This window comes from Nylanderia fulva, unplaced genomic scaffold (genome assembly GCF_048542155.1).
Source record: "Nylanderia fulva isolate GAGA-0341 unplaced genomic scaffold, ASM4854215v1 Scaffold589, whole genome shotgun sequence".
NCBI classification, from domain to species: Eukaryota; Metazoa; Arthropoda; class Insecta; order Hymenoptera; family Formicidae; genus Nylanderia; species Nylanderia fulva.
In genome coordinates, this window is record NW_028190686.1 from 24738 (window position 1) to 43372 (window position 18635).

Here is an 18635-nt window from a genome sequence, read left to right on the forward strand (position 1 = left end):
GATTACCATAACTTTTAGGGTAAATTCTAAGAGAAAATTCTCTCAGTGTACCGATTAATTATTAAAAATTACTTGTAAAAAGGCACACGTTACTCGATGCGGACGACAATAGTTTACACGGCAAGGACACGATAACAGACTGCGGCGACGGACGACGCGACGCGTCGCGACGCTTCGCGACACGTCTAGACGATAACAATCACGCGGCGTTGCCGAACGTGTGATTGACGCGAGACATGTATTAAAACGTATAATAATTATGTTATTAAAAAAAGGCATATTATAACGTATTATAATTTTTTTTTACGTTATAATACATTTTTTTTAATGACTTAACATTATCCGCCCGTTTTGGCCCTTTCTTTTAAGCGAGACGTGAGAAAAATGATTAAGATGTTCCATGTATAAATGTATTGGTCGCTCTGAGAAGAGCGGATTGACTTTGGTCGCTCTGAAAAGAGCGGATTGACTTTGGTCGCTTTGAAAAGAGCGGATTAATTTATAATAGGTGCTCAAAATGACCACCATCCGTCCTTATGCAAGCTCTCATGCGTTAAATAAATTTAATTGGACGTTCTCCATTACTTCCTCTTCGATATTCCAAATTACATATCGCAATCTGGTTCCAAGTCGTCAACGTCCTCGAGAAGCGTTTTGTATATTGATTCTTTACAGTATCCCCATAAAAAGAAATCAAGAGGATTAAGGTCCGGGGATCTTGCGAGCCAACGTATCGGGCCATACCGACCCATCCAATGTCCAGGAAACTGCTCGTTCAAGTAGTTTGTTACAATCCTGGCGTTGTGTGGTCCAGCACCGTCTTGTTGAAAGAACATTTTATTTCTTTCAAATAGTGGCACTTCTTCTAAAAAATCGGGCAGATTTTCTTAAAGTTCCACGTACGTCAGGCCAGTTAAAATATCTGGTAGAATAACGGGCCCAAGTATTTGGGTACCCATTATTCTAGCCCAGATATTTATTTTCCAACGTACTTGAAAATTTTTGAGCCGCGTTACTCTGGGATTTTCTTCGCTCCAATAATGCATATTGTGCGAGTTAAAAATCCCTTCTTGTGTAAATAGTGATTCATCACTGAATATCACACGGGAAGAAAATCTGGGATCTCGATCCACTTGTCTCAAAAAATTTTCGCAAAATGTTCTTCTTGCCTGACAATTTTCAGCTCGTAAATGTTGCACGCGTGTTTAATGAAACACGTGCAACTTTTCTTCTTTGAGCGTTCTTTGTACCGTCGAGTAAGAAAAGTTGTGTCATCGAGCAACCACTCGAATACTCGTTTCAGCATTATCTTCGAAAGCACGTACAATTCGCTCCGTATTTCGCAAATTTCTTGCATTGCGATTTCTTCCAGTATCGTGTTTATCCGGAAGGACACTGCCAGTCTCGTGTAATCTCTGAGCTGCTCGAAGTATAACAGGAGCCGATGGATGTCTTGCTCGATTTGGATATAATTCGGCGTATCTTCTTGCAGCTACGTGATACTGCCCATGACACTCGCCGAGTGCCATTAGCATATCGTAATATTCTTCGTTTGTGTACGCTGCCATATCGTCCTCTTAACGCTTGTAATAATCGAAAGATTATTGTTTGCATTATCAATCTTCATTTCATTTATACAATCCGTGGGGTGTCGCGATTTCCCCCTCCACGCCTTCCGCGTCGAATAGCGGCACGCGACACCCGCGACAGCGGCCACCCGCGAATCGTATAAATATAAGATGCAGATCGACAATGCAATCAATCATCAATCGGCTCCCGTCATACGAAGAACTCAGAGACAAAACGAGACTGGCAGCGTCATTTCGAGCAAACAAGAAAAAAAATTGCACGCATTTTATTACACACGCAACATTTACGACCAGACAAACGTTTTGCGAAAATTTTCTGAGAAAAGTAAAATCGTTTCCCGAAGACGCTTCCCGAGGACGTCGACGACTTGGAAACCAGATTGCGATATGTAATTTGGAATATCAAAGAGGAAGTAATGAAGAACGTCCAATTAAATTTATTTAAAACGCATGAGAGCTTGCATAAGGATGGATGGTGGGTCATTTTGAGCACTTATTATAAATTAAATCCGCTCTTTTCAGAGCGACCAAAGTCAATCCGCTCTTTTCAGAGGGACCAATACATTTATACATGGAACATCTTGTTCGCAAAACATAATCATTTTCTCACGTCTCGCTTAAAAAGAAAGGGCAAAACGGGCGGATAATGTTAAGTCATTAAAAAAAATGTATTATAACGTAAAAAATTATAATACGTTATAATATGCCTTTTTTAATAACATAATTATTATACGTTTTAATACATGTCTCGCGTCAATCACACGTTCGGGCAACGCCGCGTGATTGTTATTGGACGTGTCGCGAAGCGTCGTCCGTCGCCGCAGTCTGTTGTCGTGTCCTTGCCGTGTAAACTATTGCCGTCCGCATCGAGTAACGTGTGCTGTGGCGCGCCGCGCGTTTTTACAAGTAATTTTTAATAATTAGTCAAAACACTGAGAGAATTTTCTCTTAGAATTTACCCTAAAAGTTATGTAATTGTAAGAGAATATGGTATAAAAAGAATTTTATTAGAATTTCTCTGATTAATAATTATCACATTCAAAATAATAATATTTATCACAATAAAATAAAAATATTTCTTTAATTTTACTTACGGTTTAGTAAAATTAATCAAACCATGTTTCCATATTTTAACAACGCAGATAGAAGAAAAATGGCTGGAATTTCTTGGAAGAAGAGGATGAGCATACGAACTGGGAACACAAAAGGAGATGAAGAGGGGGAATAACATTTCACGAGAAGAGGAAAACACGTAATAGCTACGTCCAGGAATGAAGATAGCGGAGAGAAAGTTGAGAAGGTTAAGGGTAAGGTATTAAGTGGGATTCGGATCATCATCCAGTGGAGGTGAGAAGAGGAAATTAGAAAAAGGAAAAAAAGAAAATCGAGGAGAGTAAGAAGAGGAGCATGGCAATGAGGAAGATGTAGGAGGTTTGAGGAAAAAAGTGGGAGAATTAGAAGGAGGAGAGGAAGAGATGCTGGAACATGGAGAGAATAGAAGAGACGTGAGAAGCAATGAGAATAAGCAGAGGAGGAAGGGAGGAAAGGAAGGAGAAGGTGGGGGTGGGACGTAGGACTGTCGAAATAGAAAGGGAATGTAAGGTAAAGGATGAGAAGGTGGCGGAAGGAAAATGGGAAAAGGGGAAGACGTATACGAGGAGAAAAGGAGATTACAAGAGATTATGTGCGAGGAGGAAAAAGGGAGAAAACGAGAAGTGGGAAAGGAAGGCAGCGAGATGACAAAAGAATCAGAAATGTGGGAAATGAGTAAAACAGTAGAGAGGAGATGGAAAGGAATAAATAAGAAATTGAGATGAAGAGTGGAGAGAATACTGTATGAAACTGCTAGGAGAAGTGGGAGTAGAGGAAGTGGAGGAGAATAAGAAAGGAGAAAAGAAACAGGAGAGATAAAGAGAGAGGGAGGAAGAGAAATTAAGGAGGGAAAAATTGATAGAGGCGATAACAGAATCGAACGAAGGAAGCTACAGGATAGCTGAATCCCGAATGAGGTTGATATGGCAGGAGGGAACCTGGAAAAAAGAATTTTGGGAATTCGTAAAGGTTTTGGGAAAGGGGGGAAAGGCGTCGGGAGAGGAAGGAGGGGGATTGTCGAAAAGGGAAGGGGAAGGAGAAGGAAAAAGAGTGGAGGATTACGAAGAGAAATTGATCCCAACATTGTATAAAGTATATACAATGATTCTAACGGAAAGATTAAGGAAGGAAGTGGAAAAGGGAAAAAGGGGATAGTGAAAGAAAACTAGATAAGATTTAGGAGAGGAATGGGTACGATGGACAACATTATGTGATGAATTACCTGATTAACGGGACAATTAGAAAGAAAAGGTGGAAGGATGACGGCAATGTTCGTGGACTTAAAGGGCCCAGCGTTTGATTCAAGGGACAGGGAGAAAGTAATGGAGGCAGGGAAAAGAGAGAGGAATAAGGAAGGGACTGAGAAAAGGATAGAGGAGGTGATGAGGGAGAGCATTTGTAGGATAAGGATAGGGGAAAATTTTGGATAGAGAAAGGAGTAAGGCAGGAGTGCCCTTTGAGTCCATTGCTGTTTAATATCCTGATAGGGGACTTGGAGGAAAAAAAATGGGAAAGTGAAAAGACAAGGAGTGAGGTTAGGTGAGAAAAATATATACACATTAGCGTACGCGGATGATATGGTGTTGTTGGTAGAAGAAAAGGGAAGAATCGGAAAATTAGAGGAGACGTATAAAAATTTTAACGATACACAAATTGAGATAGCTACTATCGATGACGCGATCGAAAAGGCCCGAATTACTTTTAGAATCAGAAGATGTCGAAAAAAAATATATAAAAAAAGAGTATCAGCGGAAAATTAATAAAGAGTAGATTAGATATTAGTTTAAACGTTTAAAGGAAGCGGAGGCGTACTATAATAGAAGTTCGCAAAATTTAAATAAACAACGAAAGATTACAAATGCCCGTGCGAAATAGTCCAAATAAAATTGTCGAGAATTGAGCTACCCACATTCAATGGCAAATACGAAGAGTGGCACGCTTTCTTTGATACGTTCAATTTGGGTGATACTTCTAACCGAGAATTTAAACGATACACAAAAATTCCATTATTTAAGGTCATTGAGAGGCGATGCCGCCGAGATCGTGTCATCGTTAGAAATCTTCTGGAAATAAATTTTGCAGAGCGTGGACGAGATTAAAAGAGCGCTATGACAAGAAGATTAATCGTACAAAATCACATTAGAGCGATATTTGATTTACCCGTAATAAAAAGGGAAAACAGTACAGCTATCAGACAAATTTTAGTGGTGTCTAAAACACACCAGAGCAGTGCTCGGAATTTGTTGCTCTTTTCGAGCCGATTTCGCGGGTCCCTCCCCTATGGTCGAGGCTCGACGGCCGAGTCGTCGTCACTCCAGGCAACGCTATATCTCAGGAGCGTCGCTAAACAGGCTAAAATTGTACCTTCCGCCAAATCGTCATTATTATACATAATTTTTATTTTTTTTTAAATAATAACTGAATATTAACTTAATATAAAGATTGTACTTTCCGCCAAATCGTCATTATTATTACATAATTTATATTTTTGTTAAATAATAAAAATATAACATTAATACATTACAGTTCATTATTTAACAAAATATAAATTATGTAATAATAATGACGATTTGGCGGAAGGTACAATCTTAACATGTTTAGCGACGCTCCTGAGATATAGTGTTACCCGGAGTGACGACGACTCGGCCATCGAGCCTCGACGGTAGTGGGGAGACCCGCGACGTCGCTCGCGAAATCGGCTCAAAAAGAGCAACTAATTCCGAGCACTGCACTAAAGCGTTAAAAACATTGAATAGGCCGACTGATCATTGGGGTGATTTGTTGGTGCATGTCGTAGCCAGCAAATTGGATATTAAAACCATAAAAATTGGAAAATACTATTGATTTAACACAAGTTCCTACTTTACAGATTTTATAGAATTTCTGAAAAGGAGATGCCAAACTATTGAGGTGATTCGTTGCGGATCGGATGAGAGGCGCGATCGCCCAATCAGAGACGGGCGAACGCTCGGCGAATAAGAGTCCGAGATTAGCGTAAAGAGCTCGAAAGCGCGCGTGTCCGGTTTCCGGTATCACTTCGTGTTCGGCAGTTCGCGAGAGAGCACGCTATTATCGTAGAGTCGGAATCTGTCTTTATATAATTTTATATTTTTTTGTACAAGCACGAGTCCGAGAAATAAAGTTTATTTTCACTACCATTTGTGTAAGAGAGAAAAACGCGAGTAAACTATTTTTTCTCCTCAACCTGCTCGATAATTCTCCTCAGAGACTCTTCCCTCACATCTTCAAATCGTTTCATCAACAGGTTATGGGCCCAGTCACGCTGACTGCGAGGCGTTTGTGAAAACGAGTGTGAGTCGTTGAGTTGTCGAGCGCGCGAGTGGATCGCGCGAAAAGAAAGAAAATCACGAGTGAGTGAAAAACGTTGGTGCGTGAAAAAGCGCTGGTAGAGACACGTGAAACTGCACGGGGCGGCCATATTGGCATCGTGTTCGCGAGTGAATTCGACGCGGTGTGCGAGAAAAAAGTAATCCGCGATGGCTGAGGCAATCTCAGTAAAGAACATCACGAAATCGATGGTACGGAGTACCAGAGTTGGAAATTCGAGATGCGGACGTTATTTATGGCCCATCGGTTTGGGATATCGTAAATGGCTCGAAGCCGATACCGGAAGCGGCGGCCGCGCGTGAAACGTGGTCCGTACAGAACGCGAACGCGATGTATTGTTAAGCTCGACGCTTGAGCCGGAACAAAAGAGGCCAATGTTAACGTGTGAGACCGCGTGTGAAATGTGGGAAAAATTAGCGCGAATACATGAACAGAAATCGGCATCAAATAAGCTGTTGCTGTCGACGCGTTTATCGACGAGTATCGCATGAATGCGAGCGATTTAATAACACAGCACATTACGAAAGTGCAAAATATGGCAGCGCAGTTGCTCGACGTGGGCGAAACGGTGACCGATACGGTGATCATGGCGAAGATCCTGGGGAGTCTGACGCCGAAGTTCGCGACATTTCAGACAGCGTGGGACAACATGCCGCCGGATATGCAGACGTTGCGGAACCTGGAAGAGCGGTTGCTCCGAGAAGAAGCAAGAATGACAGAGAATGACGAAAGTGAAAGTGCGTTCGTGGTTTCAAAGAAATCGAAAGAAAAAATCGAAATCGAGTGCAAGTTCGCGAGAAGCGAAAAATAAAAAGGACAGTAAAGACATTAAAGACAGAAAAGATAAAAAGAAAGTGCGGTGTTTTCGGTGTCAGGGGCTCGGACATTTTGCGCGCGAGTGCAAAAAGGACAAAAAGGAGGGGAATCGTGGTACGGTGAATCGAGCGATTGTGCCTTTGTTGTCGAGAGCGGGAGAAAAGCAGTGCCGGTAAAAGCGGGTTCGGCGAGAGATACCGACAGATTGGCGCGCGCGATACTGAAAGCGATAAGAAAGACTGCTGGATTTCCGACAGCGGAGCGTCACAGCACATGACGTTCCGACGCGAGTGGTTGCGAGACTTTCGCGAGTTGCCGAAGGGAGGAGCACGAAGTCGCCCTCGGAGACGATAAAGTATGTTACGCATTGGGAATCGGTACGGTCGATATCGAGAAGTTCGTGAACGGGAAGTGGATAGCATCACATATCAAGACAGTTCTTTACGTACCGGAACTGAAGAAAATCTATTTTCAGTCGGCGCGTGCGCGAAAAAGAAAATCGGGGTGTATTTTTCGATGAATACGTAAAGTTCGACAACCGAGGTTTCACCGTCGGTTACGGTGTGATTCAAACAAACAATTTATATCGGATGCTATTCAAAACGAAGTGCGCAAAGGACGAAAACGAAGCGAGCGTTGCAAAAAACGAGTTTTCTGACGTGGCACGAGCGACTCGGACACGTGAACGTTCGAGCAATGCGTAAACTGGTGAGCGAGAGCTCATCGACGGCATCGAGTTTTACTGATGGGGGCGGAAGATTTCTGCGGAGCCTGTCAGGAGGGCAAATTCAGCGGAAGGCGTTCAAGAAGACGCGTGTGCGTGCGGACACGGAGCCGGCGAGGTCATACATTCAGATGTATGCGGGCCGATGTTCAGTTGGAATCGATCGGAGGATCTCGATTCATGGTCGTGTTCAAGACGATGCGACAAATTTTCGGTTACGCGTATTTTCTCAAACACAAGAAACGAGGTGGTCTAGAGAAGTTCAAGAACTCGATCGGCTCATAAAGAAAAAAAGCTTGAAGAAACATACGAGTGTTACGATCGGACAACGGTCTCGAGTACAAGAATCAAGCATTCGAGGGAGTACACGGACAAGAGAGGCATCGAGCGAGAGTATACGGCCCGTATACACCCGAAACAGAACGGGAAAGTCGAACGGGACAATCGCACGCTAGTTGAGAGCGCGCGTACGATGCTGTTGGCGAAGGGACTTCCGAAGAACTTGTGGGCAGAGGCTTGCAGCACAGCGGTTGTATTTAGCCAACAGAGCCGGTGCATCGAGCACGAGAGTGGTGCAACCCCGTACGAGTTGTGGATGGGCGTGAAGCCAGATCTGCATCACTGAAGATATTTGGTTCGGAGGCATACGTGAATGTGCCGAAAAACAAAAGAACCAATTAGACGCACGAGCGAGGAAGATGATCTTCGTGGGATACGATAACAATTCGTCAAACTATCGTGTTTTCGAACCCGGTATTGAAGAAAGTGTCAGTGTCACGTGATGTGACGTTCCGGGAGACGACCGGAAGTGTGAAGCTGTCAGAACGAAAGATGCAGAGAGAAGTGATCTTGCCGAAAGTCGACGCGAGAAGTTCTAGTTCCGGCGGAAGGCGACAGCACCGACGAGGAAGCAGAGGACGACGAAGTCTTTGAGAATGCTGTGGACAACGAGCAGTGTGATGAAGGTCGACAACAGGTCAACGAGCTAGTGCGAAAGCTCCGAGACAGGAGTTCAATCAAGAAACCGTCGAGGTACGATGCTGACGCGGTGGAATGCGATATCCCGATCACGTACCGTGAGGCTGTCGAGTCCAAGGATGCAGCAAAATGGCGAGAAGCCATAAACTCCGAGCTAGAGTCGCATGAGAAGAACGGTACGTGGCATATAGTCAAGAGGGATCCGAAGATGAAACCTATCGATTCGAAGTGGGTCTTCAAGAAGCTCAAGAACGAGAAAGGACAGGTTAGTCGGTTCAAGGCACGGCTGTGCGCCAGGGACTTCATGCAGGAGAAGAACATCGACTACACGGAGACGTTCTCACCGGTTGTAAGATACGATTCGTTGCGAGTGCTTTTGCAATCGCGGCGTCAAAGAATCTCGAGATTGCACAGTTCAATGTACAAACAGCGTTCTTGTACGGAACTCTAGACGAGGAAATCTACATGGAGATACCTGAGGGATCAACATAGATGAAGAAACTCGAGAAGAGCAAGTGTGTCGACTTATAAAGTCGCTGTACGGACTCAAGCAGTCACCGAGATGCTGGAACCAAAGTTCAGTTCGTTTCTGCGAAAGTTCGGTTTCAAGAGACATCGCGGATAAGTGTATATTCGTGGGAGAGATAAATGGCGAGGACGGCCTATCTCGCTCTCTTCGTCGATGACGGGCTGGTCATCGGAAAAAGAACGAAAGGAGTCATCGAAGTTGTGCTTCAGTACTTAAAACGAGCATTCAAGATCACGGTCGGAGACGGAAAGTCTATTTGTCGGGGTTATAAATAGAGAGAGATCGAGACAAAAGGTCCATCTTCATACACCAGATTCAATATGCGAAGAAGATTCTCGAGAGATTCGGGATGTCCGAGGCAAAGTCGGTGAGCGTGCCGAGCGATCCGAATACAACGTTGCTGCCGGTTGTCGGAAAACGACGAGGGACGAGAAAGTTCATACGAGAAGCTGTTGGATCGCTGATGTTCCTGTCGATTGTGTCGAGGCCAAATCTGGCGTTTGCTGTAAATTCAGTGAGCAAATTCCTAAATAAACACAATCGAAAACATTGGCAAGCGATAAAACGCATTCTATCGTACGTCGCAGGACGATGGACTACGAAATCGAGTATCGAGAAAGCGAAAACGATGAGATAACTATGGAGGGTATTCGGATTCCGACTACGCAGACGACGTAGAAACCAGGAGGTCAACGACCGGCTATGTGTTCCAAGTGGCAGGTGGGCCTGTCACATGGGCGAGTCAACGTCAAAAGCTCGTGACATTGAGTACCACAGAAGCAGAGTACGTGGCGGCGTCAATTACTGCATGTGAAGCTGTGTGGCTGAGAAAGCTACTCGAAGAAGTCAACTGTCTCAGCAAGCGGACAACGACAATCTATGGTGGACAATCAAAGTTCGATTCGTCTGGTGAGGAACCCAGAGTTTCACAAGAGGACGAAGCATATCGACGTCCGATACCATTTCGTCCGAGAGCGAGTTCAGAGGAAAGAACTCGAGGTCGACTATGTCGAGTCGGCAAAGCAGAAAGCCGATATCTTCACGAAGGCGCTTCCAAGGAATCGTTTTTGTGAGCTGAGAGAAGAAATCGGCATACGAAAGCGACCGCGCACGAAACGGTCGGAAGTATTGAGGTGATTCGTTGCGGGTCGGATGAGAGGCGCGATCGCCCAATCAGAGACGGGCGAACGCTCGGCGAATAAGAGTCCGAGATTAGCGTAAAGGGCTCGAAAGCGCGCGTGTCCGGTTTCCGGTATCACTTTGTGTTCGGCAGTTCGCGAGAGAGCACGCTATTATCGTAGAGTCGGATCTGTCTTTATATAATTTTATATTTTTTTGTACAAGCAACGAGTCCGAGAAATAAAGTTTATTTTACTACCATTTTGTTAAGAGAGAAAAACGCGAGTGAACTATTTTTTCTCTCAACCTGCTCGATAATTCTCTTCAGAGACTCTTCCCTCACATCTTCAAATCGTTTTCATCAACACAAACATTAGAAAAAACGGTGGAAAAAAATCTTTATAGTAATGTAACTGGCCCATCTTTGCGTCAAGGTAGTCAACACAAAGTAAATAGCTGTAATGTTGTTACATTCAACGTCAAGTGCACATATTGTCAAGGTGAGCATAATGTCATTCATGCAAGAGTTTAAGCAGTTAACTGTTAATGAACGATTAAAAACACGCAAAATCTAAAAGATTATGTCTAAATTGTTGAGAGGCAAGCAATTTGCGAGAGATTGTACATCAAGAAATTGCAAAATTGTAGTAAGTAAACGTCATAATGTACTTTTACATGTCGATATCGTTGATAAATCAGAATCAAAATCGAAACAAGGTCATAAAGAAGCAGATGCAACAGATAAAGACACAGATAATGTAGTATGCAATCATTCTAATTTAAACGAAGTATCAGCTTCGAGTCAAGTATTACTATTCACGCCGTAGTGAAGATAGAGCACAAGGACGGTCATTATGTGAAAGCCAAAGCGTTATTAGACAATGGATCGCAGGCTAATTTTATGTCTGATTCACAGGTTAAGAAATTAAAATTAACATTAATAATTCGCATATCGAGATAAGGGTATTAATCAGCAAGTATCTAACGCATTAAAAATACAGATTAGAAATAAGCTCTCATTTCGAATCTTTTACTACCAAATTTACGATGCGTAGTATTACATACCATTACACAAAGAGTTCCTAATATAAGATTAATAAAGATTCTTATAAGATACCAAAAAATATTAGATTAGCAAATCCACAATTTAATATTCCTTCTGAGATAGATTTATTAATAGGAGCTGAAAGTTCTGGGACATGATATGCGTGGACAAATCAAATTAGGAGTCAACAAGCCCATTATGCAAAAAACATACTTGGTTGGATAGTAGCAAGAAGATAACGTCAACCTAAAATAGTATGAAGTTCTTGTAATTTAAGTTGTATACAGGAGTGTTAGACGAGACTCTTAAGAAACTTTTGGCAAGTTCGAAAATGATGAGGAAGTCAAAGCACAACATCTGAAGATATGTATTGTGAGAAGCATTTTAAAGAGACGCATAGTAGAAACTCGCAAGGAAGATTGTAGTTCAATTACCTATAAAGAAAACGGTGCTTAAAGACATAGGAAATTCCAAAGACATAGCAATGAAAAGATTTTATTGTTGGAGAAAAAGTTAGCTAGAAACCCCGATTTAAGACTGAATATGTTAAGTTTTTAAAAGAATATGAAGGTTTAGGGCACATGAGAGCCTTAGATAATTCACAGAATGATAATTTAAGAATATTTTTACCTCATCAAGTTGTTGTCATGGAATCTAGTGAGACACAAAGTGCGAGTAGTATTTGATGCATCTAGTAAGGATGATAAAATAATTTCTTTAAATGACGCGCTGCATAAGGGTCCCACTATACAATCTGATTTATTCTTAATAATATTAAGGTTTCGTTGTTTTAAATATGTTCTAACAGCAGATATAACTAAAATATATAGACAGATATTGATTGACAAAGAGCAAACGCGTTTACAAACAATTTTAAGAGAGAAACTCTTGGGAACCCATCAAATTATACGAATTAATCACATTAACTTATGGAACTAAACCGGCTTCGTTTATAGCAACTAGGTGCATACAACAGCTTGCGGAGGATGAGACTTTCCTACAACAGCTAGGGTCGTAGAAACAGACTTTTATATGAACGATTTGTTAACGGGCGCTAATACTAAGAAAGAAATTATACAATTAAAGCAACAGTTAATTGAATTGTTAAAGAGAGCAGGTTTCGATTTGCATAAATGGCATAGTAATTTATAGAAGGTAAAGAGGACACTTCGAACAGGAGGACTTTATCGAAATAGAAAAAAGTCAGGAATCTAAGTTGCTAGGCATTAGATGGAACTCAAAAGAGGACATATGTAGGATAGGCTACGTTTCGTAGCTCCCGTAAATAATAATAAAGATAAACGGGGTCATCAAGCGTATGATATTGTCTGATACTTCCAGGCTATTCGATCCTTTAGGTTTGGTAGGTCCAGTAATAACATTCGCGAAAATACTAATGCAAAATTTGTGGACCTGGAGGATAGGTTGGGATGATTCTGTAGCAGCTAACATTCAGAATTCCTGGTTAATGTTTAGATCGCAATTGTCCGAATTGGAATCGATAAATATACCTAGGCTAATAGTCGAGAGTAATGAGGTGGATAAGCTTATTTTACATGGATTTAGCGACGCCAGTGAACAGGCATATGGAGCTTTGCATTTACATGGGCTGTAGAATTCGAAGGAGCGATTACTAACCGCCTTAAGTCAAAAGTGGCTCCTTTAAAATTTCTATCATGCCAAGATTGGAGTTATGCGGGCGCGGTATTATTAATTCGTTTGATGAAAAAAGTGTTGACTGGTTTGAGCGTAAAGGTGCATGACCAGGTCTATTGGCCCGATTCTCAAATTGTATTAGCTTGGATAGGTTCTCCTGCTAAAAGATGGAACTTTTTGTAGCTAATAGGCGAAATACACAGTAACTCATCGCCTACCGAATGGCGTTATGTAAAGTCAAAGGATAACCCTGCGGATCTGATCTCAAGAGGTACCACGCCAGAACAATTAAAAAATTCTAATTTATGGTGGGAAGGCCCTAAGTAGTTGAAATCAGGGAATACCTTTTTCTCCGCCGGAAGGAGACAGAATTAGCACGGAATGCGTACCTGAGGAAAGGAAGAAAGCGTTAGTCTGTTTTAAACCAAATACATGAATCTGTGATAGACTTTAAAAGATTTTCATCATTATTTAAATTATTGCGTGTTATGGCTTACTCGCTAAGGTTATATATAATCTAAATGTGATAAAGAAAAGCATAAAATAAAACATTTGTCTGCTGTAAATTTAAGGGAAGCTAGAGATATATTAGTTAAGTAAATTTAAACTGAAACTTGGAAGACTGAAATTGAAAGACTGAAAAACAAGCAAACGTTGCACAAGCAATCAAAATTAATTAGTCTCAAAGCTTATCTGGATGAAAGTGGATTGCTAAGAGTAGGAGAAAGATTGGAGCATTCACACCTACCTGAAGAAATCAAACATCCATTGCTGATTCCTGCCTCTCATTATTTCATGAAATTAGTATATTTGGATCGCCATAGAAGATTACTACACGCTGGAGTAAACACTACTTTGTCTGCAGTTAGAGAGGAGTTCTGGCCCATTTTCGCTAGAAGTCGGGTTTTAGAAATATTTGAAGGAATGTGTAGTATACAGTACAAGCGCGTCCTATTCCAGGATATCAATTGATGGGACAATTACTGCTGATCGGGTTAAAATCTCCAGGCCCTTTTCGAAAGTCGGAATTGATTATTGTGGACTGTTCTTTATACGTGAGTAAGGCAAAACAGTAAGCAATACAAAGTCTATGCGGCAATATTCATATGTATGGCTACGAAAGCTGTACATATTGAATTAGTGGAAGACATGACAACGGAAGCTTTCTTCGACTCCTTTAAGAGATTTATGGCTAGAAAAGGAATACCGTCGGATATATACTCGGATAATGGACGCAATTTGGTTGACGCGGACCGCGAAATACAACAAATATTTGCAAACGTTGAGAAGCTCTTGTAGCTCTCCAGAAAGCTCAAAAAATATTCGATTTAAAAAGTTTTGATGTAATTCATTCGCGAGAAATTGGAAAAGTCTCTCCTTACCAAAAAGGGCTCTCTTTAACAGTAATAAAATCAATTTGGGTATTAAAGCATTTTTTTTAAAATTCGAATAACTTTTTTGTTTCATTTATTTTATTTTTTTTTTTTATTTTTAAAAAAATTATTTATGTTGACATTTCCCAAATACGATTTTAATTTTTTGACGGAAACAACCACCCTGGCGGTTTTCCTTTTAGCAACGATATTTTGTACGTGTTACTAAAACGAGATAAAAAAAAATAAGAAACAAAACAAAAAAATTTTATAAATATTTATAATTAAAATATTTTTTATTACAATTTTTTGTTTAAAAAAATTCTTTTTAAAAAAAAAAGAGTAATTTGGTCAAGAGGGGAAATTTATTTATTAAATTTAAAAAAATTTTTTGTTTTTATTTTTTTTTTTTTAAAATTTTAAATAAATTTTTTTTTTATATGTTTATTTTGTCGCATTTGGATTGCATCACCGATCGCCGGTTTGTCAAATATTCTAAATTCGCTAAAATCATATCTATATTTATAGAAAATTTGGGACAAAAATAATTGTTTTGAAGCGAGCCCTGGGGGGGCCGAAGGATTTTTTCAACGTTCAATTTGGTGTACCCCCATCCTTTCCCCCCCCTCTTGACTGCAAATGGCTTTTAAAATAATACGGCAAAAGAATAAAAAATATAAAAAACTTTAAATTGAAATCGCCAGTGATGATTAAAAAAAAAAAAACTTTTAATTTATTTAAAGAAAAAACGGGCACATTACAAAAATAAAAAATTTCACAACGTTTGGGCCAAACTTTACGGGCCCTTATCAAGTGTATCTAAAAAAAAGATAATTGAAAACCCTAAAAAATTTTTTATTTATCTTTTTTAAAAATTAAATTATTTGTTATTGAAGAAATTTTACATAGGTAGTCCCCCAAAAGTTTCTTTCCCTCGCAAGACGTCTCCGACACACCTCATCCCCCCCTTCGGCTCGCGAAATAAATCCACTTTTTAGAAAAATGATCCCTTTAACAATGTGAAATAAAATGCAATTACACGCAAAAAAGAAAGAAAAAAATTGCTCTCTGGTAAGTCCACGTGTACGAGAGACAGTTGACCAAAACTGATGGGCCTTTGAAAAAAAACCGGGGCGGTTGTCAAAAAAAAAACCCCCTTCCCATAAGTCCAAAAGAACAAGGGATATATTCAGGGGATGAAAGATCGGGGACGAACACGGGGGCCCCGTTCTCAAGATTGTCGTTTCCCGAAATCAAAAAAAAAAAGAGGGATCCAACGCTGTAAAAAAACTTGCTTCCATGGACCTCAGGACTCGGGGACGATTTCTTGTTCAAAAGGGCCCCTCCCAAAGGTTCCCAAACACCGCCTTTTGGACCCCGTCCCCCATCCGGGGGATAAATCGCCAACCCAACCACATTACAAACTGATCAATTGTCGATTCCAGGGCCCGACGAGTCTTCCTCCCCTACCCGGGGTGTGCCGCGTTTAACCGAGCGACTCCGTAAATTTGGTCCAATTTGACTTAAAAATTTTTTTGAAGATAAGTCCCAGTCTCCCTTCTCCTCCGTTCAGACAAGGGGGGGGGGTATTTCCCGTGGACCCATCCCCCCCTCATGGACTCCCCAAGTCCCTTCCCCTTTTGCCCAAAGTCCCGCGGGAAAACCAGGGGATCAAAACGCGGGCAAAACAGTTTTCTTATAAATAAGAGGGAAAAGAAGCTTTTTCCCTCAAAGACTAAGGGGAGTAAATTTTTCCCCCATTCGGAAACTTTTTCGGTCAAAACAAATTTCTTTCCAAAATTGAAAACTTTTGTAACGAAAAAAAAATGCGCAGAAAACTTTTCTTTTTTTTTTTAAAATTTAAAACACCCCCCCGTTTTTTTAAATAAAAATCGCTTTTTCGGGCTCCAATCTCTTAAATTATTTTTTTCTAAACTTCTCTCGAGAAAGGAACTAATCTATCTGAATGTACAATTTTCCTCTTATGTTAACGATCTTTCTATCAAAACACCACGTCACCAAGTTTTTTTTTTAAATACCCGGGGAATGGACCCCCCAACTTCCTGTAATTTCGGACTTTCCCTTTAAAACCCAAAAGGTTATAAAACCAAACCTTTTCCTACTTGAAAAACCTTTGGCCCAAAAGATCATAACAATCTCATCGGAAAGATTTCAATTCTTCGCTTCTAACCAAAGAATGAATTTTTTTTATTTCTCTTTTAATTTCTGAAAAATTTTTTTTTTGGGAAAGTTTTCCTTCAGAGATTCGGGTTTTTCCTCGAAAAGACCCATGGTAACCTTATTTTCCCCCAAAATATAGCTTCCCGGAGTCACCCCAGTGGTTTCTGTTCGAAGATTGAAGCTAAGAAACTGGAATCCATCGATCCCAGTCTTTTTGATTTCCATACGTTTTTTCGCTAAAATTTTTAAAATAGTCTGATTTGGCGTTCTACTTGCCCCTTAGTTTGAGTGCAAGGCGGAGTTCTGGTTTTTCTTATCCGAAATTTCATTAATCTAAAAAAAAGTTGTGATTAAAAATTTTTCCCTTGCAGGTGAATCACTTGGAATTCCATCCTTGAGATAAATTGTTTAACAAAGACTTCAGCGCCTTTTTAGCTCTAAATTTTTTTTAATAGGAAAAGCCTCCCCATTTATGAAGCAATCTAAAAAAGAAAATTTTTGTTTCCGGATTTTGTCCAAAGGGAACCAAGTATTCCCGTATTTCTCTAAGGGAGCTCCAACGTTAAAAATTTGTGAGGAGTTTTCCCTTTTTTTTTTCCCCCCTGAAGGACCTTTTTTTGAAAAACAGTTTTACGGGTTTTGCACCATTTAACATTTTGTTTGCAGGTTCCCAGAAAATCTTTTCGAATTTTCCCTAGAGTCTTTTGGCTCCAAAATTTCCTCCTGGGGGAAAATATGCGCCCCTCCTCTAATATTTCCTTTATTCGTACTCGAGGAACCACGATTTGGAAAAAAATTTGATTTTAAATTTGGAGTTTCCCCATTTTTATAGAGGATCCCTTTTTTTCCCCAAAAAAAGAACCCATACGACCAATATTGATTTAAATGCCCCTTCCGATATTTCTGAGGGGGGGGGGACAAATTTTTGTTTCCGGGCACAAAAAAAAGAAATGTCAGGATCTTGTCTTTGCTTTTTCACCCCAATTTTCCAAATTTTCCCCTTTCGAACAAAATACAGAAATTTTTTTTCCTTCCTCGAATTTTTTTTTTTCCACTTTTAAAATATTGAAAATTTTTTGTTTCAAAAAATCTTTTAGAAAAACCCGCAGCATTATTGTGAGAACCCCCTTTACGAAGATAACCAAACTCGATTGTGTAATCTTTCCATCCATCGGCTAATTGACCTTCCAAATCTCGAAAAATAAAAGCCATCGTAACGAAAAATATCCTACGGATTAAAACTTTTGTCCCAAAAAAAAAAATGACGAAAAAATTTTATAGTTTTCTATCGCTAAAAGTTCCCGGCGATTAAAGCAATGTTTTCCCTTCGGCTTTATTAACACACGACTAAAAAAAGCATTTTTTTCTCTTTTCCATTTGTTTTGAGCAACACTGCACCGATTCTATATTTGCGGTCGGTATCTAATAAAAATTTTCCCTTTTTTCCCTTGGGAAAAAAAAAAATTGGAGAAGAACATAATAAAAACTTTAATTTTCAAAGCTTTTTGACATCACTCCCCCATATGATTTTAATTTACCTTTTGTCAACATGTAAAGGGGTTTTGTAGGGAAAAGAATCCTTTAACAAATTTACGATAAAAAGAACAAAAACCCAAAACTTCGTAAAATTTTTTTTTTTTGTGTGAGGATTTGGCCCCAATCTTTAAAACGGAATCTTATCGAGATCTGTAACAACGCCCTCCGCGGAAACCACATGACCCAAAAATTTACAGTTTTTTAAATAACCCTTTTTTTTCGGGTTTTTTTTTAAAAATTGCTTCCTTAATCGAAAAAAACTGTTTAAGATGTTTATCATTTAGTAAAACTTTTTTCCCCCAAAATTATCAATCATAAAAATAAAAAAAGGGAAATTTTTGATAAAAATTTGTAGACCCTTTTTCCCTAAGGCGTTCAAGTTGAGGGGCGTTACACCCCCAAAGGAAATTGTAAAATTTCCAAAGCCTTTTTTCCCATTGAAAAAACCTTTTTTTTGTCTTCGGACGGTCTTAATTTGCCAATACCCATTTTAGATCAAGAGTGGAAAACCAAGAATTACCTGTAGCTATCAAGAATGTCGTCAAATTTGGGGGAGGGGATAAAATCCTTAATATCACCTCTTAATTTTCTATAATCAAAACAAAACCTTTTGAACCGTCCTTCTTTTTAACCATGACAGCAGGGAAAC

The 18635-nt window shown here is 40.1% G+C and overlaps 1 pseudogene; it reads left to right on the forward strand.

Moving 5' to 3' along the window:
* Window positions 1-6178: 6178 nt before the first annotated feature.
* Window positions 6179-8194, forward strand: LOC146720912 (uncharacterized; annotated as a pseudogene).
* The last annotated feature ends 10441 nt before the right edge of the window (window positions 8195-18635 follow it).